This window comes from Amblyraja radiata, chromosome 10, assembly GCF_010909765.2.
Source record: "Amblyraja radiata isolate CabotCenter1 chromosome 10, sAmbRad1.1.pri, whole genome shotgun sequence".
NCBI lineage: Eukaryota > Metazoa > Chordata > Chondrichthyes > Rajiformes > Rajidae > Amblyraja > Amblyraja radiata.
This window is the reverse complement of record NC_045965.1, coordinates 66,038,861-66,066,767: the sequence shown is the minus strand read 5'-3', so window position 1 is coordinate 66,066,767 and position 27,907 is coordinate 66,038,861. Positions and strand designations below refer to the sequence as shown.

At 47.8% G+C, this 27,907-nt stretch overlaps 1 long non-coding RNA gene across 1 annotated transcript; it reads left to right on the top strand.

Moving 5' to 3' along the window:
* The first annotated feature begins 245 nt into the window (after positions 1–245).
* On the top strand, positions 246–27,043 carry LOC116978060. The gene is made up of 3 exons (XR_004413364.1): positions 246–257; positions 15,947–15,958; positions 26,940–27,043. It is a non-coding gene; the product is annotated as an uncharacterized LOC116978060 (long non-coding RNA).
* Positions 27,044–27,907: the final 864 nt, after the last annotated feature.

Below are 27,907 nucleotides of genomic sequence, written 5' to 3'. Positions count from 1 at the left end.
ATTCATTTAAGGTGTGGAGGGGTGGGAGATTTAATAGGAACCTGAGGACCAACTATTGTACACAAAGGGTGATAGGTATATGGAACGGATTAGCAAAGTAGATGACGCAGTATTATCACAACCAAAATGCCACCCATCCATAAATAAACACAAAAAGCTGGAGTAATTCAGAGGGTCAGACAGCATCTCTGGAGAAAAGGAATACGTTTTCGCGAATCAAGACAACAGACGGTTGATTTGAATCAAATGTATTCACAGTGTGATTCATCGATCACGGACTTGACAATTGCCATTGAAAACACAACTGACCACAACGGTGGTCTCACAACGACTGAAGAGCAGAGCCCTGAAAACCGCGCAAAAACACGTCCCCTCCCAGAGTCAAGTGCACGTGGATTCTGACCGCAGGGTTCGATACTTGCGAGCACCAGTAGGTGCCGCTACATGCCCCCCCCCCCCAGAAACCGAGGTATGGAAACGAACCGGGAGCCAAACGGTACAGCCCGAACGCATGGTCCGCAAACGCGGGACGGGCGTAACAACAGGGACAGGCAGAACAGGGCGGGGAGGACGCGAAAACCACGAACAAGGGGCGGGCGTAACAACAGGTACCTGCGAAACAGAGCCGGGAAGAGGAGTGTTAGGGAAGGGCTGAACGGCTGGCGGACGACCTCTACGCCGCGGTGTAGCCACTACCATTGGGCTGTCCTCGTCCACATGAGCGGGCTTGAGATGGCCGACGGAGACGAACTCCTCCCGGCCACGCACGTCCAACGTGAACATGGAGACTCCGGTTCGCAGCACCCGAAACAGCCCCTCATAAACCCGCTGCAGTGGCGAGTGGTGAGCGTCCCTGCGAAGGAAAACATAAGCACAATTATGCAAAGACATTGCCACATGCAGCGAAGCCGATCAATGCCTGGAAATAGGAACGGGAGCCAACGTGAACGAGGTGAGACGAGGTGAACTGGGCCCGGTCTGTGGTGATAGACAATAGACAATAGGTGCAGGAGTAGGCCATTCAGCCCTTCGAGCCAGCACCGCCATTCAATGTGATCATGGCTGATCATCCACAATCAGTACCCCGTTCCTGCCTTCTCCCCATATCCCTGACTCCGCTATTTTTAAGAGCCCTATCTAGCTCTCTCTTGAAAGCATCCAGAGAACCTGCCTCTACCGCCTTCTGAGGCAGAGAATTCCACAGACTCACCACTCTCTGTGAGAAAAAGTGTTTCCTCGTATCCATTCTAAATGGCTTACTCCTTATTCTTAATGTCGGAGGATACCCCAAAGCGGGCAAACCAGTTGGATGCCATAACCCGGGTGCAAGCCTCCGCAGAGGTATCCGATAGCGGGATAGCCTTTGGCCATCTAGTAAACCTGTCCATCACGGAAAGCAGGTGTGTGGCGCCCGCGAATATGGCAAGGGGCCTACCAGGTGTACATGTATATGCAGGAATCTGCCATCAGGCACACACAGCAAAATCCTGTACGGGCGGCCGCACGTGACGCTAAACCTTGGAAGTCTGGCACGGAAGGCACGCACGGGCCCACGCTGCCACCTGCTTGCGGAGTCCGTGCCAGACGAACTTGGACGCTACCAGGGCGGACATCGCATGAATAGACGGATGGGCCAGACCATGGACCGCATCGAAAACCTGCTGCCAACTGACAGGAATCACCGGGCGGGATCTGCCTGTGGAGACTTCACACAGGACCTTAACACCAGCGGCACCGCAAGTCACCTCGGCTAGCCTAAGGCCAGAATCGACATCGTGATAATCTGCCATGCTGTTGGGCCGTTGCCAGCTCACCATAGTTGACATCCTGGTCCAGCGCTGAAACCGACGGCATTGCTGGACAGGACAAAGCGTCGGCCACGACGTTGAGTTTCCCAGCCACATGCCGAATGTCAGTTGTGAACTCGGATATGTAGGTGAGGTGCCGCTGCTGCCTGGCGGACCACGGATCGGCGATTTTGCTCAGCGCGAATGTGAGTGGTTTGTGGTCCGTGAAAGCAGTGAAAGTGCGGCCCTCAAGGAAATAACAGAAGTGTCTGATAGCTGGGTGCAGCGCGAGGAGTTCCCTGTCGAATGCACTGTACTTGCATTCCGGAGCCCGCAGCTGTCGGCTGCCGTACGTTCATCAACCAGCTGCTCCAGCACTGCAACTATCGCAACATCCGAAGCGTCGACGGTGAGTGCAGTGGGAGCAGACGCCCTCGGGTGCACCAGCATGATGGCATTAGCCAGTGCTGCCTTAGCACCCTCACGTGGTGTACCCTCGCCTTGTCTGCCACGTCTGACCACACCAGTTCCCGCGGCTTGCCCGCCAGGCACCGGACCAGGGGTCGCATGACAGCAGCTGCCGACGGCACAAATTGATGGTAAAAATTTAACACACCGGTGAACTCATGCAGACCCTTGACAGTTAACAGCCGAGGGAACTCCCAAATGGCATTTACCTTCGCGGGAAGAGGCTCAGCACCCTGTGGTGTACCCCGATGCCCCAAGAACGAACTGGAGCGCAGGCCGAACTGGCACTTCGTGGGGTTAATCACCAGGCCATGTTCCTGCAGGTGCTCGAACAAAAGGCGAAGGTGATTAATGTGTTTTGCCTGCGAACCGCTGGCCACCAGAATGTCGTCCAAATAAATGAAGACAAAAGGCAGGCCCCGCCCGACCTGGTCCATAAGCCGCTGGAATGCCTGAGTGTCGTTCCTTAGGCCAAATGGCATGCAAAGCCATTCGAAAAGGTCGAGGTGATGGTGGCCGTCTTGGGAATGTCATCGGTGTAGACTAGTGCATGTTCCTTTAACATAGTGACCTCACCACTACTAACCACTCCCCATATCACCAGTATAATTGTAACCTCCCCACCTCTAGATCGCTCTCTAGCTCCGGTGACAGACCACGGACAGCTAGGGCAGTAATGTGTATGAGTAGTGTGATTAGTAATAAAACAGTAGTGAAGACATAGTGCGCTTTGAAAACTTTACATGGTGTCAGAAGTGGGATCTTGCGCCTCCTGTTTATCCGGTTTTATTTACTTTTCGCCCAGTTCCCTTCCCCTTGGAAACAAACAAGTTAAATAATTTTTCTGCCGCATGTCGCTCCTGTGGAAAGCCTGTTCCTGCTCCCAGGAGAATGCTAAACAACCTTGCGGAGGCTGATAGCGCGCTCGGTTCACAGTACCAGTCGGACGAACTCCCTGATTCTGATACCAGTTCCTCCCATGATGAATCAAGCATTTTTTCACTGTTGGGTGCACCTGCGCTGATAACGGATCCCTCGGTGCGTGTTACCGTGAATGGGTCGACCTTCCCAGCGAAAATCGACACGGGGCGGTGGCCAATGTTATGTCAGTGAGCTTCTTTAAAAAGATAAGGTCTGGTGAGAAGGTCACTCCCGACAACCCCCATCTACATGCCTATGGGGGAGGTGTGCTCGTACCAGTCGGGAAGGCAACTCTTATCTGCAAGGTTTTGAAGGCCTCTCGGCCCCTCACTTTTTATCTGCTGGACACTGAGAACATCACGCTGTTGGGCGCCCGTGCGTGCCAGGACCTCGGTTTGGTCTCCTTTCACCGCGATATCCACCAGGTGCGGACCCTCCTGGACCCCCTGTGTGAGTACCCTGATCGTTTCGACGACGAGCTGGGCAAGCTGTCCTGCAATTACAAGATCGTTGTCGATCCAGGTGTCGAGCCTGTGATTCGCCCGCCACACCGCATCTCCTTTGCTATGAAGGACAAGGTAGAGTCGATTCTGCACCACATGGTGGCCGTGGGCATCCTCAAGGAGGTGAGTGATCCCACCCGGTGGGTCTCCACCACGGTTGTTGCTGCAAAGAAGGATAAGAGTGAGCTTCGCATTTGTATAAAACCCTTCATTGTTTCTCTCCCGTGTCCTTACCATGGCCAACTCTTGTCGCAAGCCTGATATGCTGGTTTTTGACTCCGACATTGCCCATCGGTGGGCTGCCTTCCGACGCGACTTTGAGCACTACATTGCGATTGCCCATCCTGATGCCACCCCTGCGACGCAGTCACACCTGCTCCTCAACTTGGCTGGCCCGGAGGCCCTGGAACGATCGGAGTCATTTGAATACGCTGCTGTTGAGGATGCTCGGGACCCGGTATGTCTTTTGGCTAAGTTCACCGGTCTGTGCGACATTCCCACCAACTGCATTCTAGAGCGATTTAAGTTTTTCACTAGGCGCCAGAGCCCCGGTGAGCACATTGACACCTACATTGCCGCGCTACGGCATCTGGCACGGCGTTGCCGCCTGGACGCGCTGACCCTCGATCAAATGACCCGGGATGTCCTGGTGTTCGGTCTCCAGGACGAGAAACTGCGTGCATGGCCCCGGACATCCGGGAGAGGGTCTCCGCCTGCTCCACCTGCAATAGCCTCTCTCCCCATCAGCAACGGCAGCCGCTTCTGCAACAGCCTGCCCACGATCTGCAATGGATGGCAGTCACCACTGACATCTTCGAGTGGCGTGGCAAGCATTTCCTGGTCCTTGTGGACTCCTACTCCAGCTGGTTCGAGGTGGACCAGCTGACCTCCCTCACATCTGCTGCTGTCATTGGGAAGCTGCGCCGCCACTTCGCAACCTTTGGCTCCCCAGCGAGTTTGCAGTCGGACAACGATAGCCAGTTTTCAAGTGCGGAGTTCCGCGATTTCGCTGCCACCTGGAACTTTCGTCATTTCACCAGCAGCCCCGAGCACACGCAGAGCAACGGCCTTGCTGAGCGCGCCGTCCGCAGTGCCAAGGAGCTGCTGGAGCACTGCAGACTTTCCCGGTCGGATTTTTACCTGGCCCTCCTCAACCTCCGCAACATTTCCTGAGACCCTGCCCTGGGCTCGCCTGCTCAGCGGCTCATGTCCCGCACCACGCGCCCTCCGATCCCTGTGTCCCAGCGGTCCCTGGTGCCTTCTGTCCTCCGCCCTGCTGCCGTCCAGGAGCGCATTGCCCAAAAGCAAGAAATACAAAAACGCTCCCACGACAAGTCCTGCCATCCCCTTCCGCGTCTATTCCCTGGTCAGGTCATCTGGATGCAGTCCCCCTCCAGACACTACCGACTGGCGGTTGTCGTCAGCTCTGCCGGATCGCCGCGCTCTTACCTCGTCGACCACGAGGGTACCATCTACCGCCGGTCCCGCCAGCATTTGCGGCTGGTCAATGAGCCCGCTCCACCTCCTGCTGCCCCTTTTTCCCCCCCGATTTCTTCCTCTCTGCCTACCGCTCCTCGCATGCCCAGAACTCTGCCCTCTCAGCTCTTTGTGCCCCGCTCCCCTGCTGCCTGTCCGCCCTCACCTTTGCCCGCCTTTGTGCTGGTTTCCCCTCCCCGGTCTCCGCTCCATCCCTCTCCTGCCCGATCTCCGGCTCGTTCGCCCGCTCCCGCTCCCGCTCCTGTTCCTGTTGTTCCTGCGGAGGAGGGGGAGGGCAAGTTGCGTACCCGCTCCAGGCAGTTGGTCAAGCCGCCTGTACGTTACGGGGAATTTGTTTAACTGTTGCCTGACTGTGTGTGTGTTTAACTGCTTGTAGCGTATGAGTCGTGGTCGCCCTGTCACTGCTGTACTGCTTTGTTTCCAAGAGGAAGGATGTAGACTAGTGCATGTTCCTTTAACATAGTGACCTCACCACTACTAACCACTCCCCATATCACCAGTATAATTGTAACCTCCCCACCTCGATATCGCTCTCTAGCTCCGGTGACAGACCACGGACAGCTAGGGCAGTAATGTGTATGAGTAGTGTGATTAGTAATAAAACAGTAGTGAAGACATAGTGCGCAGGTGGACAGGGAGCTGATTATAACCCCGGACCCGGTCCACTTTCTAGTAGAAAGTGGCTCCCTCAAGGTGGGCCAAAAAATCCTGTATATGGAGCACCGGGTAACGGGCTGCCGTGGTAACAGCGTTCAGTCGCCTGTAATCACCACACGGCCTCCACCCTCCGGATGCCTTCGGGACCATATGGAGCTGGGTGGCCCACGGATTGTAGGACCGCCGGACAATTCCCATGTCTTCCATCAACTGGAACTCTTCGCGGGCAATGCGCAGCTTGTCTGGTGGCAGGTGGCGCGCGCGGGCATGTACCAGTGGGCCCTCAGTAGGGATATGATGCACTACACCATGACGAGGCGCTGCCCTGCTGAAACAGTGCGTGAGGAGCTTGGGGAACTGGGGGAGTAGAGAGGCGAAAGGGCCCTCGACCGGTTGCAAGCCGGGCGGGGGTGAACTGCGCGGAGTGGCAGGGCAGAGGTCTGACAACGGGACCATACGACCGCCACACACGTCAATGATAAGGGTGAACGCGCGCAGGAAATCAGCCCCCAAGATGAGCTGGGCAATGTTAGCGACGACGAACTTCCACCTGTACGGGTGGGAGTCGAAAGTGAGATTAAGGGTCCGCGTACCATACGTTCAAATGTCGCTCCTGTTGACGGCCGAGAGGACGGGGCCTATCTTACCAGCACGGGTATCGCGGCCAGTCGGGAGAAGGATGCTGACGATGGCACCGGAGTCCATGAAGAAAAGGCGGCCAGTGTGGTGGTCACGGACGTAGAGGCGTTCGTTTGGGCCATTCGCAGTCGCCTCTACAGGCGATCGGCCAAGGCATTTCCCTGAAACTGAAAGGGTGCTCGGCAGCGTCGAGCCTCCACGCCAAAACAGAGGTGATAGTAGTACCAATGGCGACTACTACAGGTCTTGGGGCGTTGCGACAACTCCACAGAGGGGGCCTGCGGCGCTCCTCGCGTAGCCGCTGTGGCGGTAGTGAAGCCGGCGATGCCGGGGCTGAAAGCGCAGACCTCCTGGTGCCGTGTCATCCACAGTTCGTCGACTCTCCTAGAACTGTCTCCTCGTCATTGAAGCCAGCGCCGGCGAGCATCAGACAGACATCATCTGGCATCTGCTCAAGGAAAGCCTGCTCAAAAAGCAGGCAGGTGTGGTGCCCATCCATCAAAGCCAGCATCCAGGCCATCAGGGCGGAGGGTATTCGATCGCCTATGCCATCCATGTGAAGGATTCTTGCGGCAGGGTAACGACGACTGAGCCCGAACGTGTGCAGCAACAGAGCCTTGAGGTCGTCGTACTTGGCCGTTGCAGGTGTGGGTCTGTTGGGTAGGGCAGCAACTGGGAGGCAGACTCCGGCGGCAGGGCCTCCACCACGTGGAAATATCTCGTCTCGTCAATGACGATGTGGTGCAGGTGGAATTGAGCATCCACATGAGCTAACCATACCTGGGCTGATTGGGCCAAAACGAGGGCAGTCTGAGACTGACCGTATTCTGCTGGGTGCCCGTGACGCTAAATGGAAGGCAATTATCCTGCTACAATGATAATTGTTCTTACCGTCTAACTCCTGTTGATTTGAATCAAATTTATTCACAATGTGATTCACCGATCACAGTCTTGACAATTGCCACTGAAAACACAACTGACCACAACGGTGGTCTCACAGCGCCCTGAAAACCGAGCGAAACCACGACCCCTCCCAGAGTCACGTGCGCGCGGATTCCAACCGCAGGGTTCGATACTTGCGAGCAGCAGTAGGTGCCGCTACAACGTGACATTTCAGGTCAAGACCCTTCTTCAGACTGCGCCAAATGTCACCTATTCCTTTTCTCCACATATGCTATCTGACCCGTTGAGTCACTCCAGCTTTTTGTGTTTATCTTCGGTTTAAACCAGCATCTGCAGTTGCTTCCTTCATGCCGCCTATCCACCTTCTCCAGAGATGCTGCCTTACCCTCTGATTACTCCAGCACTTTGTTTTTATTGTCATGGACTGCACTATTTTGTTAATGAAATCCAGCAGTGTTTCTCAGTCAGTGCACTGAACCAAGCTAAGTCCACTCTTTGCTTCCACAACAGAATGGTAAGACATTCCACGAGGTCTGGTACGATGATCCAGAGAGCATTTCATGGAGGACGACTTTCTTGAAGAAGTTCCAGCTGGGAGGCATTGGCATGTTGGATGCAAATTTTGTCAACTATAGTTCTGATCCTATTGCTGCGATGAAAACTGAGGAGATGTGGAATGCTCTCTGCCCTCCCTGAGAGAAACGCCAAGCTTACGGTCATTTCATTGTCATCAAATGTGACCATTACACTTTGCAATTAAACTTGCTTTTGAGTGAGCTAACACGGAACACACACACAATTAAAATATTAATGCAGATCTGGGAATTAGTGCTTTGTCTAAACAAGGAATTATTATCCACTGAATAAAAACAATATAACTATATAACTCATCCCTTCCCACCCAAACCACCCCCTCCCAAGGAACCTTCCCCTGCAGCTGCAGGAGATGCAACACCTGTCACTATACCTCCTCCCTCGACTCTGTCCAGGGACCACAACAGTCCTTTCAGGTTAGGCAAAGATTCACTTGCACCTCCTCTGATCTCATTTACTGTATCCGTTGTTCCAAATGTGGACTCTTATACATTGACGAGATCAAACGTAGACTGGGCGATATTTTTGCTGGACACCTTCGCTCAGTCTGCCTGAACCTACCTGATCTCCTGGTTGCTGGACACTTTAACTCTCTTTCCCATTCCTACAGACCTTTCTATCCTAGGTCTCCTCCATTGTCAGAGTGAGGCTAATCATGATAATTGCTTGTTTCTAAGCTATCCCCCAGTCTAGTTTCAGTAAAAACACGGAATCAAGCACTTGAATAACCAAACTTTATTTTACCAAAAGCGCGTCACAGATCACACACTGTACCTATCCCCACCGAGGGTTCGATCCTGTGTCTATCTGTTTAAGCCCTCTAGGCCTCCCGCAGACAGAGACACTCCAGAAGGGTACACGGTCCCGAGCGTTCCTCTAGTAGATTGACCCTGAGCCACTATATGCCCCGCGAACCTGAGGGACAAACCACATGGGAGTTGTCTCTTAATCACCCAATTACAAATATCAATTAACACCATACATAACAGACATCAGATTCAGATTCAGATTCAAACTTTATTGTCATTGTGCAGTGTACAGTACAGAGACAACGAAATGCATAGAAACATAGAAAATAGGTGCAGGAGTAGGCCATTCGGCCCTTCAAGCCTGCACCGCCATTCAATATGATCATGGCTGATCATTCAACTCAGCATCCTGTACCTGCCTTCTCTCCATATCCCTGATCCCTTTAGCCACAAGGGCCACATCTAACTCCCTCTTAAATATAGCCAATGAACTGTCCTCAACTACCTTCTGTGGCAGAGAATTCCAGAGATTCACCACTCTCTGTATGAAAAATGTTTTCCTCATCTCGGTCCTAAATGATTTCCCCCTTATCCTTAAACTGTGACCCCTTGTTCTGGACTTCCCCAACATCGGGAACAATCTTCCTTCATCAAGCCTGTCCAACCCCTTAAGAATTTTGTAAGTTTCTATAAGAACCCCCCTCCAGCTTCTAAATTCTAGCGAGTACAAGCCGAGTCTATCCAGTCTTTCTTCATATGAAAGTCCTGACATCTCAGGAATCAGTCAGGTGAACCTTCTCTGTACTCCCTCTATGGCAAGAATGTCTTTCCTCAAATTAGGAGACCAAAACTGTACGCAATACTCCAGGTGTGGTCTCACCAAGACCCTGTACAACTGCAGTAGAACCTCCCTGATCCTATACTCAAATCCTTTTTGCTATGAATGCTAACATACCATTCGCTTACTTCACTGCAGTAGACGGTGAGTGTGCCCCGGTGTGGTGGCCATGTTCGGTGGGTCCGGTTCGGTGCGGTTTCCCTAACCCAATGATATAACAGTTCAATACATTGTATTCACAACGGACTTCGAATTAAGTCAATTTAGCTAAATGTATCCTGATTACCAGAACTGTCAGACAAGGATTAACACCCCATCCAATAAACATTCATCAGAGTCAGATTCTGCAACATTATTTACCAGCTATTTACAAAGTGTAGGTCTGGTTTGCAGCTACCCAATCCATTCTATGCATTTAGTATCAGATTGACAAGGTTTCCTATTCTTTGCTTGCAAATTATATCTAAGCTCCAGACTCTCTGGCACCTCTCACAGCCTGTCCCAGCTCTGCAGAGAGCAATCCCAATTTAACCAAATCTCCCAGCAAACCCTGAAGCTTAACCCCATTTTGAAGTCCTGACTGGTCCAATTTAGCCAGGATTAATATTCCTTCCTTTTATCATTATGATAACCCATCATAAATGATAACTAAAGTGACTTAGTAATCAGCTAACCAGACATACATCTGTGTGCTGTACATTACCCATCAATCAGTAACACAAGATGATGTATCTTTTTGGTGCTAAAAAAAGAAAGGCTTAAAGTAACCCAACACCTTCACTCTCTGTCCCTGAAACCTTCAAACAAAGCCAGAAATCTCGGGGTTATTATGGATTCAGATTTACATTTCGACAGTCACATCAAATCAGTAACAAAATCGGCCTATTATCACCTCAAAAACGTAGCAAGATTAAGAGGACTCATGTCAGCTCAAGACTTAGAAAAACTTGTACATGCCTTTATTACTAGTAGGCTAGATTATTGTAACGGTCTCCTTGCAGGTCTTCCGAAAAAAACTGTCAGGCAGCTACAGCTTGTTCAGAACGCTGTTGCTAGAGTTCTAACAAAGACCAAAAAATGTGAACACATTACACCAATTCTTAAATCTTTACATTGGCTCCCTATATGTCAGAGAATTGATTTCAAAATCCTGCTGCTCACCTATAAATCACTACATGGTTTAGGACCAAAGTATATCACTGACATGCTTCCACCATATAAGCCTTCTAGACCGCTAAGATCTTCTGAGACCAATCTGTTAGTGATTCCCAGAGTAAATACAAAACATGGGAAAGCAGGATTTAGTTACTATGCAACAAATAGCAGGAATAAACTCCCTGAAGATTTAAGACTTGCCTCAACTTTGACCACTTTTAAAACAAGACTGAAAACTTTTATGTTTACTTTAGCTTTCATCTAAATCTTAACTACATTGCACTTTTAACTTTTGCACTTTTTATAATGCATTTTCAACTTTTCTTTTATTTTCTTGTAATTCTTCTATTTTATTTCATTTTATTATTTCATTTTATTGTATCACATGTTTTTATGTGAAGCACTTTGAGTCTGCCTCGTGTATGAAATGTGCTATATAAATAAAGTTGCCTTGCCTTGCCTTGCCTATCTTCTCAGAACCGTGTAAAGCATCCCGTGTTTACATGGGCATGACTTCACAAGTCCTGTCTGAAGAGTCTTCACCTCCCGAGTTTTCATGGGCGCAAATTCCCTCCATCCGTGTTCCTGCCCATCACCTTCCACAGTCGAACCTATAACCTAGAAAAACCCCAAGAAACTTGGGACAAAGCAATTTACCATTATGAACTTGTACCTTCCCATACACTCACTATTCCCATTGAAACTAACCCAATTCTATTATCTATATGCCTCTCTGTTCCCAAACCTACTATCTATTATTCTAGGATCGACATGGAATCTCCTTCTTCTCCACACGATGTTACTATGTATGTCTGGTGACAGGAAAAATAAATGTTCCAATTTAACCAAATTCAGTCTCAGCCTTCAATTTACTACTTTGAATTTCAATGCCCATTTCTTCTTACACCCATCTCAATGCTCATCTCTTCTTCAATGCCCACGCCTCCTGCCCGAGTCCCACAATGCCATCTTGGCCACGAGGAGCAGCCCCAGCACTTACCAGGACGCCGCCTTCACCGACCTCCACGTCGATACTGCCGCCAACCTTCTGCCTACCGATGACGCCCAGCCTCGCTGCTTCACCGGTAACTCGGACTTTCTCCCCCTCGCTGCCTCACTGTGCCCATCGAACACGCCGCTGTACCGGGCCCATCTAACATTGCCGTCCCACTGGACCCACCAAACATGGCCGCCAGACCGGGGCCCACTGAACACGGCCACCGCACCGGACCCACCGAACATGGCCACCACACCGGGGCACACTGACTGTTCCGCCGCACCGAACGCGTCGAGCCTCGCCGCCCCACCCACCATCCTCCCACACATCGCCCGCCGATCCGGACTCTACTGCCCGCGGACTCCCGCCATCTATTCCGCCGACCCTCGGCACTCCACCGCCCTCCAGCAGCCCGCAGCCGTCGCCTTACCTGCAGCCTGGACTCAGTACTGGACTGCTGATTCCCACTCCCCCGGGTTTGACTGCACTAGGTCCTAGTGCAAGTCCCCCAAACCCTGGTAACCTCAGTGGCTGTTCCACTACGTCTTCCCCATTCCCCTCATACTATGTGGCCCCTGCTCTTCCCCACCTACACTACAGTCTTCATGCCCCCCCCCTCCCTGACCACCCACCACCCCCCCACCAGACATTGCCTTGACCCCAGTCCACTTACCTGCCTTCCTCTGAGCCCAACCCCCATCCTTGCTGGGTGTTCACCATTCCCCCGAACCTTCCCCTCTCTGATACCGAATGGTCGGTCCTCAGCAGAGGTCTCACCTTTGTCCCCCTCTGTCCCCACCTCAATGAGTTCCACGCCCGCCACGACTTGGAGCTCTTCTACCGTCGCCTTCGCCTCGCAGCGTTCTTCCATGGGAACGAGTCCCCGCCCCCCCCCCCCCACTGTTGATCCCTTGTCCCATCTCCAACAGACCCCTTCCTCGTCGACCCCCCCCTCATGATCTTCTGGCTTTAGAATTTTTTATTCAAAACTGCCGGCGGGACATCAACCGCCTCAACTTCTCCACTCCCCTGTCTCACTCCAATCTCTCACCCCCTGAACATACTGCCATCGACTCCGCAACAACCCAGACTGGGTTATCAAACCCGCCGACAAGGGAGGTGCCGTGGTATTCTGGCGTGCTGATCTCTCCAAAGCTGAGGCCACGCGCCAGCTCTCGGTTACCTCCTCCTACCTACCCCTGGACCATGACCCCACTGACGAGCACCAGGCCACCATCTCTAGCACCATCACTGACTTCATCAACTCCGGCTCCCTGCCCCCCCCCCAACCTCATAATTCCCCAGCCCCGCACTGCCCGATTTTACCTTCACCCAAAAATCCACAAACCTGACTGTCCTGGTAGACCCATTGTCTCTGCCTGTTCGTGCCCTACCGAACTTATTTCCATGTGCCTCGACTCCATCCTATCCCTCCTGGTTAAATCCCTCCGTACCTATGTTCAAGACACCTCAGACACTCTCCGTCGTCTCCAGGCATTCCATTCTCTAGGCCCCCATCCCCTCATCTTCACCATGGACGTCCAGTCACTCTACACCTCCATCCCCCACCAGGATGATCTCAAAGCCCTTCGGTTCTTCCTCGACCGGAGAACCAACCAATACCCGTCCACTGATACTCTCCTCCTCCTTACCCTTAATAACTTCTCGTTTGACTCCTCCCATTTCCTCTAAACACAAGGTGTAGCTATGGGCACGCGGAAGGGCCCCAGCTATGCCTGCCTCTTTGTAGGGTGCGTCGAACAATCCTTGTTCGAGACGTACCAGGGCCCCATCCCCGACCTCTACCTCCGCTACCTCCTGCACCCACACACAACTCACTAACTTCCTCAACTTCGCCACTAACTTCCATCTGGCACTCAAATACACCTGGACCATTTCCGACACTTCCCTACCATTTCTTGACCTCATAATCTCCATTGCAGGTGATAAACTTTTGACCGACATCCACTGTAAACCCACTGACTCCCATGGCTATCTAGACTACACTTCTTCCTACCCTGCTTCCTGTAAGGACTCCATCCCCTACTCCCAATTCCTCCATCTACGCCGCATCTACTCCCAGGATGAGGTGTTCCACACCCAGGGCATCGGAAATGTCCTCATTCTTCAGGGAATGGGGGTTCCCCTCCCCTACCATAGATTAGGCTCTTACCAGGGTTTCTTCAATACCCCGCAACACTGCTCTCGCTCCCCATCCTCCCACTCACAACAAGGGCAGAGTCCCCCTAGACCTCACCTTCCACCCCACTAGCCGTCACATACCACAAATAGTCCTCCGACATTTTCGCCACCTCCAACGTGACCCCACCACTCGCCACATCTTTCCATCTCCCCCCCTGTCTGCTTTCCGCAAAGACCGCTCCCTCCGTAACTTCTTGGTCAATTCTTCCCTTCCCACCCGCACCACCCCCTCCCCGGGCACTTTCCCTTGCAACCGCAAGATATGCTACTTGTGTCGCTTTACCTGTCCCGTCGGCTCCATTCAAGGACCCAAGCAGTCGTACCAGGTGCAACAGAGGTTTACCTGCACCTCCTCCAACCTCATCTATTGCATCCGCTGCTCTAGATGTCAGCTGATCTACATCGGTGAGACCAAGAGTAGGCTTGGCGATTGTTTCGCCGAACACCTCCGCTCAGTCCGCATTAATCAACCTGATCTCTCTGTGGCTCAGCACTTCAACTCCCCCCTCCCATTCCAAATCCGACCTTTCTGTCCTGGGCCTCCTCCATTGCCAGAGTGAGCACCACCGGAAACTGGAGGAGCAGCACCTCATATTCTGCTTGGGCAGTCTGCATCACGGTGGCCTGAACATTGACTTCTCAAATTTCCGGTAGCCCTTGCTGTCTCCTCCCCTTCTCAGCTCTCCCTCAGCCCTCTGGCTCCTCTTCTTCCCCCCCACCCTACATCACACTGAAGAAGGGTTTCTGCCGGAAACGTTGTCTATTTCCTTCGCTCCATAGATTCTGCCGCACCCGCTGATTTTCTCCAGCAATTTTGTCTACCTCCCATTTCTTCTTCTTCATTCCACAGTATTGTAGCCGATAATACAATTCCTTTCCATTTCCTGTGGAATTCCCATCTGTTCAAATTTAAACAAACAATTTATTTTACTATTTCATCCGAAGTCCAATCAAAAATGCCAAATCCAGGGACAATTTATTTGATAATACAAGCCTCTTTATCATCAAGGGTTAAACAATTCAAATCTAACGGGCGAATACACGTCGACTGCTACTCCCAATACAATCCAAGTTTCCCCCCTGCAGTTAACCAAGTCTGTCCTTCATTTTCCCTTATTTATGTACTCTCTACTAATGTTAACTAGTTACTATGCTAACTCTCCACCATGCCGGTTCCCTATTCTATTAACTCTTATTACGTTAGCTTCTATTATGTTATTTTTACTTTTACTAAGTTGGCTTCGTTCTCTGTCTAGGGGTTCTCGCTTTTATTCTATTGGCTTCGTTGTATTCTATTTTATTGGCTTTTTGTTTAGGGGTTCTTGTTCTTATAATTCCCAACCACTGGATACTGTCTTAATCCGGTCTCTCAAAGAGAAGCCCTGTTGCTCACAGTTCCTCTTTTGACCATATCCAATCATATTCCAATTCCACTTTTTGTTTTAAGTTCCAATTGTATTCCAATTTTTCACTTTCAATTCTAATTACTCACATATTCCCTCAGTAATTCCATATTACCAGATCTTTTCAAGTTCCATCCTTGTTGGAGCCCTTTGAACAATCTTTTCCATCTTTGTCTGCCTTTCTGAGGACGATATGATAACAATGTCAATTAATAATCAAATTCCAATTAGTCCTAAGCCAGATTCCACAAGTCTATTCCAAATTAACAAATTTTAAAGTCTCTCCAATTCATCGCCACCCGATTTTGAGACCGAATCCAAAATTTATAAATTTATTTCTAAATCCCATAATTTAGATGCAATTCAGGTGTTCTGCCCCAGACCACAGAGAAATATTTTCTTCGAAAACAATTCTTCAGAGTGCGGTCTGTCCCAAAAGTCATTGCAAGGTATTGATGTTATCTCATTTGGTGATGTTTGAAGTATCTCTCATTCTTCTTTTCTTTATCCTTCCTTTTATCTTTCTGGTAGCCAGGTACTCTGAAGTTAGGCACTAGGGTAGGTCCTTTCCTTCTCCTTTTCATCGTTGGGGTCTGTTGCTAGGAAGTGCTGGTCTCCTCAAGTGTCTTTAAGGGGCAGGACAGTGTCAATTCTTCCCAGTTGGTCACCCTTTCCCTGGGGAGCTACATTACCTTCCGTTGTTTTCCTCCTGTTCTTAGAAGTCTGTTTGTTCATTTTACCTCACTCCCCAGGCAGTTCCTAGCTGACCCACTGTCCTGCAGGAACAAAACTCAGTTATATCAGGGCTCACACTTAACTTTTTTTCCCTGTTGCCAGCCAGGCAACCTAGCCAGCTTTTTCAGTTGCCAAATGACAGTTTAGGTGGTCATTTATATGCTCAGACGAAGTGCGTAGCTACCAGTCGGAATTATGCTCAATGAAGCATTCACATATTATTTCTGCTTGAAATAAAGTCACAAATTAAACATATTCACCAATCAAGACACGATATATACCACTATGGCATGCAGCAAAATTATAATACAATATCTCAACTCTTTTTACACATTGCAATTAATGCAATTTCTATTATTTCTTTCCACTTCCAAACAAAAATGTGGTTGGATTATTCAGCGTATGATCAACCTGTGTCAATAAATCCTGGACCATGGTAACATATATGCTTAACCATGCACACTACAGATTGATGCAAGCATGTTTTCTGTGAAAGACCGAAAATTATCATGACATGGCTATAGCATGAGTCGTTATTGCTATTGGTACAGAAACACTCTGGCTTCCCACATAATTTATCCATAATAAAATATATAGGTTGTAAGGAAATTTCTAAAGGCAATTTATGATAATAGCTGTTAAAACCGACTATACCCATCTGACAGATTAAACATCACACTAACTGACAAGAGATGGCCAAAGGACATAACTGCAGCAAATGTTCTTTTGGTAATATGTTTAAAGGTGTCAAAGTGCCACATTACCGGACATTCAGATTAGACGTATGTGCTGTGAACAGTAATGAAGATACCCAGTTTGTACGCACCAGATTTAAAAAAAATTATTGATAAATGCTGTTCCCATAATTCCCACCTCAGAATTAACATTAAAATTTCGACTGAAATATCTCCGGACCAAATTTGTGATGTGTGTAACCGACTGTAGAAGTAAAATCTGGATAAATCCAATGTATAGTTGTGAATGTTGCTCATTAAACAACTACAGTACTGATACTCCATATAAAGAGCATTGATTTGCCGTTAAATGAATTCTGTAATAATGTGTCAACGGTAGCAGTGACAATCGAACACTGCAGTTTTAATGTTTCACGTGTTCACAATTTAATTAATCCATCTTTATGGATTAAAACAGATAATAACATTGGAAATGAAAACACATTGGATTGCATTCCGTTATCAAACATGGTCAATGTTCGCTCTGAAGACATTTCCAGCAGAGTATGGTCGGGGGGGGGGGGGGTTGAATTCCCTGGATTCTCTCCAGTTCCCTTCTTAAAAGAAGGAACAACATTGGACCTTGCCTATACCTAGAGAAGACGCAATGGTCTTTGTCAAGACTGTCGCCATCTCCTCTCTTGCCTCTCTCAATAATCTGCGATAGATTTTGAGCGGCACAGAGGCGCAGCGCCAGAGACCTGAGTTTGATCCTGACTACAGATGCTGTCTGTACAGAGTTTCTATGTTCTCCCTATGACCTGCGTGGGTTTTCTCCGGGCACTCCAGTTTCCTCCCACAATCCAAAGACGTACAGGTTTGTATGTACATTACCCTGTAAAATTGTAAATGTACATAGTGTGCAGGAAAGTGTCACAGGGCCTGTTTCCACACCTGTATCTCTAAAGTCTAAAGTTGAAAGATCCCATCAGGTCCTGGGGATTTACTCACTGGATAACAGAATAGAACTTTTTTGTAAAGACTTTTACCTGAGATCCTGGTATTCTTTGCGTGAACCTGGTTTCGATTTCTTCAAGCAGGCTGGGCAGTTTGGCAGAAAATCTAGCGTCTAGAATAGAATTAAATTTCAAATGAACTCCGTTCAAATATCTTTATTGAAACGCGTGCAATTTGTTGCCGATCCAAGATGATTTGACACGATGGTCCAACAGGTCATTTTTCCCTATTGCCTCTGGTAAAAAGCAAAGAAATAGAAACATTGTGTCCAGGATTATTAACAAAAACCTTACTTTTCAAGTGCCTTAATTGATATCTCCCACTGTGATAGGATTTACTCCCATTGGGAAGAGAACGGTCTAATTAGGTCTGAAAAAGGGTCTCGACCCAAAACATCACCCCTTCCTTCTCACCAGAGATGCTGCCTGTCCTACTGAGTTACTCCAGCATTTTGTGTCTACCTTTGGGCTAATTAGGGATAGCCAGCACAGCTGTGTACGTGGCAGGTCATGTCTCGCTAACTTGATTGAGTTTTTTGAGGAGGTGATGAAGGAGATTAATTAAAGTAGGGCAGTGGGTGTTGTATGCATGGATCATAGTAAGGCTTTTGATAAGGTCCCTCATGGTATGCTGATCCAGAAGATTAAGATGTACAGGTTTCACAATGCAATGCTGAGCTGGTCAGGCCGCATCTGGAGTATTGTGAGCAATTTTGGGCCCCATATCTGAGGCTGTCTACCATCTACCCTGTCCAATCATCGAAGAACTTTATATGTTTCTATAAGATCCTTCTAAATTCCAACTTTGGAGCGGACGTCTTCTGGACCAACTCATGGCTTCCAGAGTCACTCACTGACTGACTCATGGCTTCTAGACTCACTACTCACAGCTTCTGGACTCACTACCACGGCTCCTGGACTCACTACTCATTGACACGGCTCCTGGACTAACTACTCACGGCTCCTGGACTCATTACTCACGGCTTCTGCACTCACTACTCACTGACGCACGGCTTCTGGACTCACTACTCACGGCTCCTGGACTCACTACTCATTGACTCACAGCTCCTGGATTCACTACTCACATATTCTGCACTCACTACTGACCGACTCACGGCTTATGGACTCACTACTCACGGCTTATGGACTTACTACTCACTGACTCACGGCTTCGGGACTCACTACTCACAGCTTCTGGACTCACTACTCACCGACTCACGGTTTCTGAACTCACTGACTCACGGCTCCTGGACTCACTGTTCACTGATTCACGGATTCTGGACTCACTACTCGCTGACCCACGGCTTCTGGACTCACTACTCACACTTAAAGGGTTGACGGTGGATATGCAATGGAAGGCATTTAAAGACCACATGGATGAACTAAAACAATTGTTCATCCCAGTTTGTCAAAATAATAAATTAGGGAAGGTAGTGCATCCATGGATAACAAGGGAAATCAGGGATAGTATCAAAACAAAAGATGAAGCATACAAATTAGCCAGAAAAAGCAGCCTACCGGAGGACTGGGAGAAATTCAGTCCAGCAGAGGAGGACAAAGGGCTTAATTAGGAATGGGAAAATAGATTATGAAAGAAAACTGTCAGGGAACATAAAAACTGACTGCAAAAGCTTTTATAGATATGTGAAGAGAAAAAGATTAGTTAAAACAAATGTCGGTCCCTTATAACCATATAACCATATAACAATTACAGCACGGAAACAGGCCATCTCAGCCCTTCTAGTCCGTGCCGAACACGTATTCTCCCCTAGTCCCATCTACCTGCACTCAGACCATAACGTTCCATTCCTTTCCCATCCATATAACTATCCAATTTATTTTTAAATGATAAAATCGAACCTGTCTCCACCACCTTCACTGGAAGCTCATTCCACACAGCTACCACTCTCTGAGTAAAGAAGTTCCCCTTCATGTTACCCCTAAACTTCTGTCCCTTAATTCTCGTCATGTCCTCTTGTTTGAAACTTCCCTACTCTCAGTGGGAAAAGCTTATCCACGTCAACTCTGTCTATCCCTCTCATCATTTTAAAGACCTCTATCAAGTCCCCCCTTAACCTTCTGCGCTCCAAAGAATAAAGATCTAACTTGTTCAACCGTTCTCTGTAACTTAGTTGCTGAAACCCAGGCAACATTCTAGTAAATCTCCTCTGTACTCTCTCTATTTTGTTGATATCCTTACTATAATTAGGCGACCAAAATTGTACACCATTCTCCAGAATTGGCCTCACCAATGCTTTGTACAATTTTAACATTACATCCCAACTTCTATACTCAATGCTCTGATTTATAAAGGCCAGCACACCAAAAGCTTTCTTTACCACCCTATCTACATGAGATTCCACCTTCAGGGAACTGTGCACAGTTATTCCCAGATCCCTCTGTTCAACTGCATTCTACAATTCCCTACCATTTACCAGGTACGTCCTATTTTGATTTCTCCTGCCAAGATGTAGCACCTCACACTTATCAGCATTAAACTCCATCTGCCATCTTTCAGCTCACTCTTCCAACTGGCATAAATCTCTCTGTATACTTTGAAAATCCACTTCATTATCCACAACACCACCTATCTTAGTATCATCTGCATACTTACTAATCCAATTTACCACACCATCATCCAGATCATTGATGTACATGACAAACAACAGTGAACCCAACACAGATCCCTGTGGCACCCCACTAATCACTTGCCTCCAACCTGACAAACAGCCATCCACCATTACTCTCTGGCATCTCCCATTCAGCCACTGTTGAATCCATCTTGCTACTCCACCATTAATACCCAACAATTGAACCTTCTTAACCAACCTTCCATGAGGAACCTTGTCAAAGGCCTTACTGAAGTCCATATATACAACATCCACTGCTTTACCCTCATCAATTTCCTGAGTAACCTCTTCAAAAAATTCAAGAAGATTAGTCAAATATGACCTTCCAGGCACAAATCCATGTTGACTGTTCCTAATCAGACCCTGTTTATCCAGATGCTTATATATATTATCTCTAAGTATCCTTTCCATTAATTTGCCCACCACTGACGTCAAACTAACAGGTCTATAATTGCCAGGTTTACTCTTAGAACCCTTTTTAAACAATGGAACAACATGCGCAGTACGCCAATCCTCCGGCACTATTCCCGTTTCTAATGACATTTGAAATATTTCTGTCATAGCCCCTGCTATTTCTACACTAACTTCCCTCAATGTCCTAGGGAATATCCTGTCCGGACCTGGAGACTTATCCACTTTTATATTTCTCAAAAGTGTCAGTACTTCCTCTTCTTTGAATCTCATAGTTTCCATAGCTACTCTACTTGTTTCCCTTACCTCACATAATTCAATATCCTTCTCCTTGGTGAATACCGAAGAAAAGAAATTGTTCAATATCTTGCCCATCTCTTTTGGCTCTGCAGATAGCTGTCCACTCTGACTCTCTAATGGACCAATTTTATCCCTCGTTATCCTTTTGCTATTAATATAGCTGTAGAAACCCTTTGAGTTTACTTTCACCTTATTTGCCAAAGCAACCTCATATCTTCTTTTAGCTTTTCTAATTTCTTTCTTAAGATTCTTTTTACATTCTTTATACTCCTCAAGCACCTCATTTACTCCATGCTGCCTATAGTTATTGTAGATCTCCCTCTTTTTCCGAACCAAGTGTCCAATTTCCCTTGAAAACCATGGCTCTTTCCGATTTTTACTATTTCCTTTCAACCGAACAGAACTGATGGTTTGCTGATAATGATGGGGCTGGAGCAATGCCGTATGTTTTGCCTCCACTATTGTAATTCCAAAATTGCTTTAGTTGCATTGGTCGGTCGAAATGACCAGCATGATGTTTGAGTGCTTGCACCTTTGCTCTTTGTAAATTTTGGTAATGCAAAGGTCCAAACTGTATGGCTGGAAAGGCTGCCACAAGTTTTCCAATCACCCTTGCTACTTGTCGAATAGATGGTTGACTGATGACAACAAGGCTGTTGCAGGCCTCCATTAGGTCTGCTGCCTTGCCCTTTGGCAAAGTTACAGACATGTGGATAGAGTCAATAGTGAACCCCAAATAATCCATAGTTGTAGAAGGCGTCAACTTAGATTTATCTGGATGGATGATAAACCCCAGTTTTTCAAACAAGAGGTTGGTAGCTGATTTAGCTAAATCCATGGTTTTCCCCACAATTAATATATCATCGAGATATGCCATGACAATATGTTTCTGTTTTCGGAGAAACGCCAAGGCTGGTTTTAATATTTTAGTAAATAGTCTGGGGGCTGAAGTTATCCCATTAGGCAACGCTTTATACTGCCAAACTGCCCCATCCAGTTAAACTTCAGATATCAGCGATGATCCTTCTGTATAGGTATCGAATAGTATGCATCTTTTAAATTGATGCAAGCCATGAAGTAACCTTCGGAAATCAATTGTTTGGTAGTAACAAAGGTTTCCATTTTGAAGTGAATATACTTTACAAACGTATTCAGTTTAGTCAAATCAATGATGATGCGGCATCCACCATCTTTTTTAGTTTTTGTGAAGATATTGGACACAAATTCTAAAGAGTCGTGTTGGGATCTCTCAATTACTCCTTTGGGATATAGCCTCCCCAGCTCTGCATGACCTTCCAGTTTTTCCTGTTGTGAAAGCACAAACATTTGGCTAGGCGCATGTTGAACTGGGGGAATGTCTTTGTGAATAAATTCAATTTCGTATCCCTGAATACTATGTAGTATATATGGGTCAGAAGTTATAGACCTCCATGCCTCCCAAAACAAGTGTAACCTACCCCCAGTTAGTATAGATCTTACCCCCTATGTTCTGGAAGGAACCAGACCCACCTACCTCTATGGTTACCAGTGGAGTGTTCATTTCCTCCGCTTTGGTCTCTTCGGAGGTAGAGGCGCTGGAATGCGGGGTTTGCGCATCTTCCACAAAGGTCACTCTGGGCCGTGGCCTAAAAAAGACCTCTGTGCTGGTTGTGCGAACTTCGTGCTTTCACCAGCTTCCTGGTATCGTGGCCTGCTGGTGGATGAGTAGGGGTGCTGCCGCCGGAGATGTAAGGTCTTGCTCGATGTTGTCGCCTTCATGAGCCTGATGGCTTTTCATTCTTCGTTGAGCTCTTTAACCTGTTTAGACAGGTTGCCCCCAAATTGCAGTATTGGTGGTTGTGTACTGCTAGTTTTACACAACCCTGCAAAATTGGGGTTCAAGGCAGGTCGGATGGCGTTTTTTCTTAGGCAGTTGATTTCAAACTGCATGTAGCAGAGAAGTGCCAGTGCGTCTTGTTATGTCTCTGACATCTCTGTGCTGTCCACCGACCGAGCAAACGCTGTTAATCCCGAAACCAACAGCTTGAGTATTTTCTGCATCTTTACCTCTTGGGTTCGGATGCCTGCACCGATGTACCCCCAGATAGAACTGTTCACTGCAGGAACATTAAGTGAGACACAATTCTCTGGTGCCATATATTTGGCAGTTGTTTCATTTAGAACTTGTTCCTGCAGCTGCTTGAATGAAAGGTAGTCAATGCTTGCTGCCAGCTGTGGCTGTAACGGCTGTCCCATTTGCGCTGGCATCACAAACTTTGAGACCACCCCAAGCAGCTTTTGTTGATCCTGCACCCCCAGCACACTCGCGGTCTTCAGCCAATCCCCTGTCTTCGGGGCCAGCCCAGAAATGGCCCGTTTTTAAACCTTACCGCTGCAGGGGAACGCTTCACCCCGCCAGTCGCTGCGCAATGCGTTAAACGATATGACGCGCATGCATGCTGGCGTGGTCTTCACGTAGTCACTCACGTGACTCCGAAGTAAAATTATATTATGATCACTACCTCCAAGCGGTTTCTTTATCTCGAGTTCTATTATCAAATCTGGTTCATTAGACAACACTAAATCCAGAATTGCCTTTTCTCTGGTTGGCTCCATTACAAGCTGCTCTAAGAATCCATCTCGGAGACACTCTACAAACTTTCTTTCTTGGGGTCCTGAACCAACCTGATTTTCACCTTCTACCTGCATATTGAAATCCCCCATCACCACAGTGGCATTACCTTTGTTACATGCCAGATTTAACTCCTGCTGCAACTGACACCCTACATCCAGGCTACTATTTGGGGGTCTGTAGATAACACCAATTAGTGTCTTCTTGCCTTTGCAATTCCTCAACTCAATCTACCACGTCAGTCCCTAAGTCTTCCTTCGCAAGGGACTGAATTCCAAACCTCACCAGCAAAGACTGAATTCCAAACCTCACCTCCTCTGCCCACCTGCTTGTCCTTTCTATAGGATGTATAACCCTGAATAGTAAGTTCCCAGGCCCGATCCTCCTGCAGCCACGTCTCAGTAATCCCCACTGATCTGTGATTCTAATTAATACAGAAGGTCAAGACTAAATGTTGCCCAGGAGATACATATAGGAGGGTTATAGACAAAGTTACATTTGACAACGTGAAGCTCACGTCAGCTTTTCACAATTGCAACATCGTCAAGATATGAATAGACCAAGGAGACGTCATCTTGTGTTGCCGCTCGGTACATAAGTAGCCGTGCTGTGTCCGTTGTGTGTTGTATCCAGCAAGGCTCGGAAGAGAAGATGTGCAGGAGTGTGGCAGGACTCTTGTCTCTGGCTGTGCTTGCACTATGGGTCACAAGCAGTTCCTGTATCGAAGATTGTCACTGCCCGGAACCTACCCATTGCCGGCCTCTGTCCGCAAGAAAACGCTACCCAGTCGAGGTGAGTCCAAACGTACCGAATAGTGAAAGGCCTGGATAGAGTGGGTGTGTGAGGATGTTTCCACTGGTGGGAGAGTCCAGGGCCAAAAAGCACTGCCTTAGAATAAAAGGATGTACTTTTAGAAAGGAAATGAGGAGGAATTTCTTTGGTCAGAGGGTGATTAATCTGTGGAATTAATTGCCACAGACGGCTGTGGAGGCCATGTCAATGGATATTTTTAAGGCAGAGATAGGCTGATTTTTGATTAGTATAGGTGTCAGAGGTTATGGGGAGAAGGCAGGAGTTGGGGTTGAGAGGGAGTGATAGATCAGCCATGATTGAATGACAGAGCAGACTTGATACTGCGTGGAATCTCCCACAATTTGTCCTTGAGCAAAAGCACAAAGCGCTGGAGGAACTCAGCGGGCCAGGCAGCATCTGTGGAGGCACATGGACAGGTCATGATTTGAGGCGGCACGGTGGCGCAGCGGTAGAGTTGCTGCCTTACAGCGCCAGAGACTCGGGTTCCGTCCTAACCACGGATGTACTTAGTTTCTCTAAACTAAAATAAATCAACTTGTATTGGTTGATTATTGTGGAGATGAGTCATTAAGGCTATTACTATCAATGCCAGACCACTGAGCTTTATAGAAACAAAGCAAATATGTGTAGGAGTAGCCATTCCATCCTTCAAGCCAGCACCGCTCTTCAATATGAACATGGCTGATCATCCAAATTCAGTACTTTCCTGCTTTCTCCCCATATCCCTTGATTCTGTTAGCCCTAAGAGCTAAATCTAACTCTCTCTTGAAGTCAACCAGTGAATTTCCCTCGATAGATAGATAGATAGATAGATAGATAGATAGATAGATAGATAGATAGATAGATAGATAGATAGATAGATAGATAGATAGATAGATAGATAGATAGATAGATAGATAGATAGATAGATAGATAGAAACTAGGTGCGGTAGGAAGCCATTCAGCCCCTTGAGCTAGCACCGCCATTCATTGTGATCATGGCTGATCATACCCAATCAATAACCCGTGCCTGCCTTCTCCCCATATCCCTTGATTCTATTAGCCCCTAAAGCTCTATCTAACTCTCTCTTATCTCTTGATTCTATTAGCCCCTAAAGCTCTATCTACCTCTCTCTTCAATCCATCCAGTGACTTGGCCTCCACTGCCTTGTGTGGCAGGAAATTCCACAAATTCACATCTCTGGGTGAAAATGTTTTTTCTCACCTCAGTCTTAAATGGCCTCCCCTTTATTCTAAGACTATTGCCCCTGGTACTGGACTTGCACAACATTGAGAACATTTTTCCTGCATCTAGCTTGACCAGTCCTTTTATAATTTTACATGTTTCTATAAGATCCTCCCTCATCCTTCTAAACTCCAGTGAATACAACCCTAGTCTTTTCATTCTTTGCTCATATGACAGACCCGCCATCCCAGGGATCAATCTCGTGAACCTACGCTGCATTGCCTCAATCACAAGGATGTCCTTCTTCAAATTAGGAGACCAAAACTGTACACAATACTCTAGATGTGGTCTTACCAGAGCCCTATACAACTGCAGAAGAACCTCTTCACTCCTATGCTAAAATCCTCTTGTTATGAAGGCTTAGCTTTCACTGAAAGCTATTCCCTTAGCTTTCTTCACTGCCTGCTGCACATGCATGCCAACTTTCAGTGACTGGTGTACAAGGACACCCAGGTCTCGCTGCACCTGCCCCTTACCTAACCTAACTCCATTGCGATAATAATCTGCCCCCTTGTTTTTGCCGCCAAAGTGGATAACCTCACATTTATCTATATTTATCTATATTATACTGCAGAATCTGTGGCAGAGAATTCCACAGATTTACAACTCTCTGGGTGAAAACATTTTTCCTCATCTCAGTCGTAAATGGCCTACCACTTATTCTTAAACTGTGACCCCTGGTTCTGAACTGCTCCAACATCTGGGATTCTTTTACTGCATCTAACCCGATGTTGGGGGAGTCCAGAACCTGGGGCCACAGTTTAACAATAAGGGGTAAGCTATTTGGAACGGAGGTGAGGAAACACTTTTTCACACTGAGGTGTGAGTCTGTGGAATTCTCTGCCTCAGAGGGTGGTGGAGGCTGGTTCTCTGGATACTTTCAAGAGAGAGCTAGATAGGGCTCTTAAAGATAGCGGAGTCAGCGGATATGGGAAGAAGGCAGGAATGGGGTAATGATTGGGGATGATCAGCCATGATCCCATTGAATGGTGGTACTGGTACGAAGGGCCAAATGGCCTACTCCTGCATCCATTGTCTATTGACTATAACCTGTCCAATCCCTTGAGAAATCTATGTTTCTATAAGATCGCCTCTCATCCTTCTAAATTCCAGTGAACACAAGCCCAGTCGATCCATTCTTTCATCATATGTCAGTCCTGCAATCCCGGGTTTTTACTTGGTGAACCTACGCTGTATTCAATGGCAAGAAGAAGCTTTTACTCAGAGCTCCTGTGGATTTTGAAGCAACAGCAACAAAGAGCAGCAGGAGAAAACACTGATTGGCTCTAGCCCAAGTGGGAGGAGAGTCAGAAGTGAGTCAGAGGGGGAAAACAGTTGAAAAGGAGAGGCAAAGCACAGGCAGACTTTGCTCAGAGCTCCTGTGGATTTGGAAGCAACAGCAACAAAGAGCAGCAGGAGAAAACACTGATTGGCTCTAACCCAAGTGGGAGGAGAATTAGAAGTGTCAGAGGGGGAAAAAATTGAAAGCTGAGGAATTTGGTTTGTAAATTGGTAAATTAGGCAATTTATCAGTCAATATAAGCAAGACGGCTCTTAGGGAGCGGCAGTGAGGGGAGTGCCCTGCGAGAAAAGTGTGAGTCTTTGGCTGGAAAGTCTTAGGAGAGGAGGCTACACAAAATGCTGGAGAGGGAGAGACGAAAGAAGGAGATGTCAGGCATGCTGATTCAGTGTGATGCTTGCAGTATGTGGGAGGTCAAGGACACTGCTGGTGCCTCTGGCTGCTACAAATGTGAGGTGCATCCAGGTACAGCTCCTGAAGGACCGTGTTGGGGAACTGGAGAAGCAAGTGGATGACCTCAGGTTTGTCCGAGAAACGGAGTCATTCCTCGACAAGTCCTACAGTAAGATTGCTACACCTACCACTCGCATATTTTCTGGAACTGTGTAAAGATAAGGCCATACTGGGAAAATGTTAATGCAGCTGTAAATAATATCTTGGGTTATAAAATCCCAAATACCTGCCCTGTGATGTATCTGGGGCGTATTAAAGATAGTGTAAAAATAGAAGATACATATTTGATTAAAGTTTTGCTTGCAGCAAGTTAGAAGGCCATTACCAGGCAGTGGCTTAATGAAAAAAGTCCAAAACAGGAACAGTGGTTAGAAATTGTGCGAGACATCTTTAATATGGAGAAATTGACATATTCCTTGAGAGTCA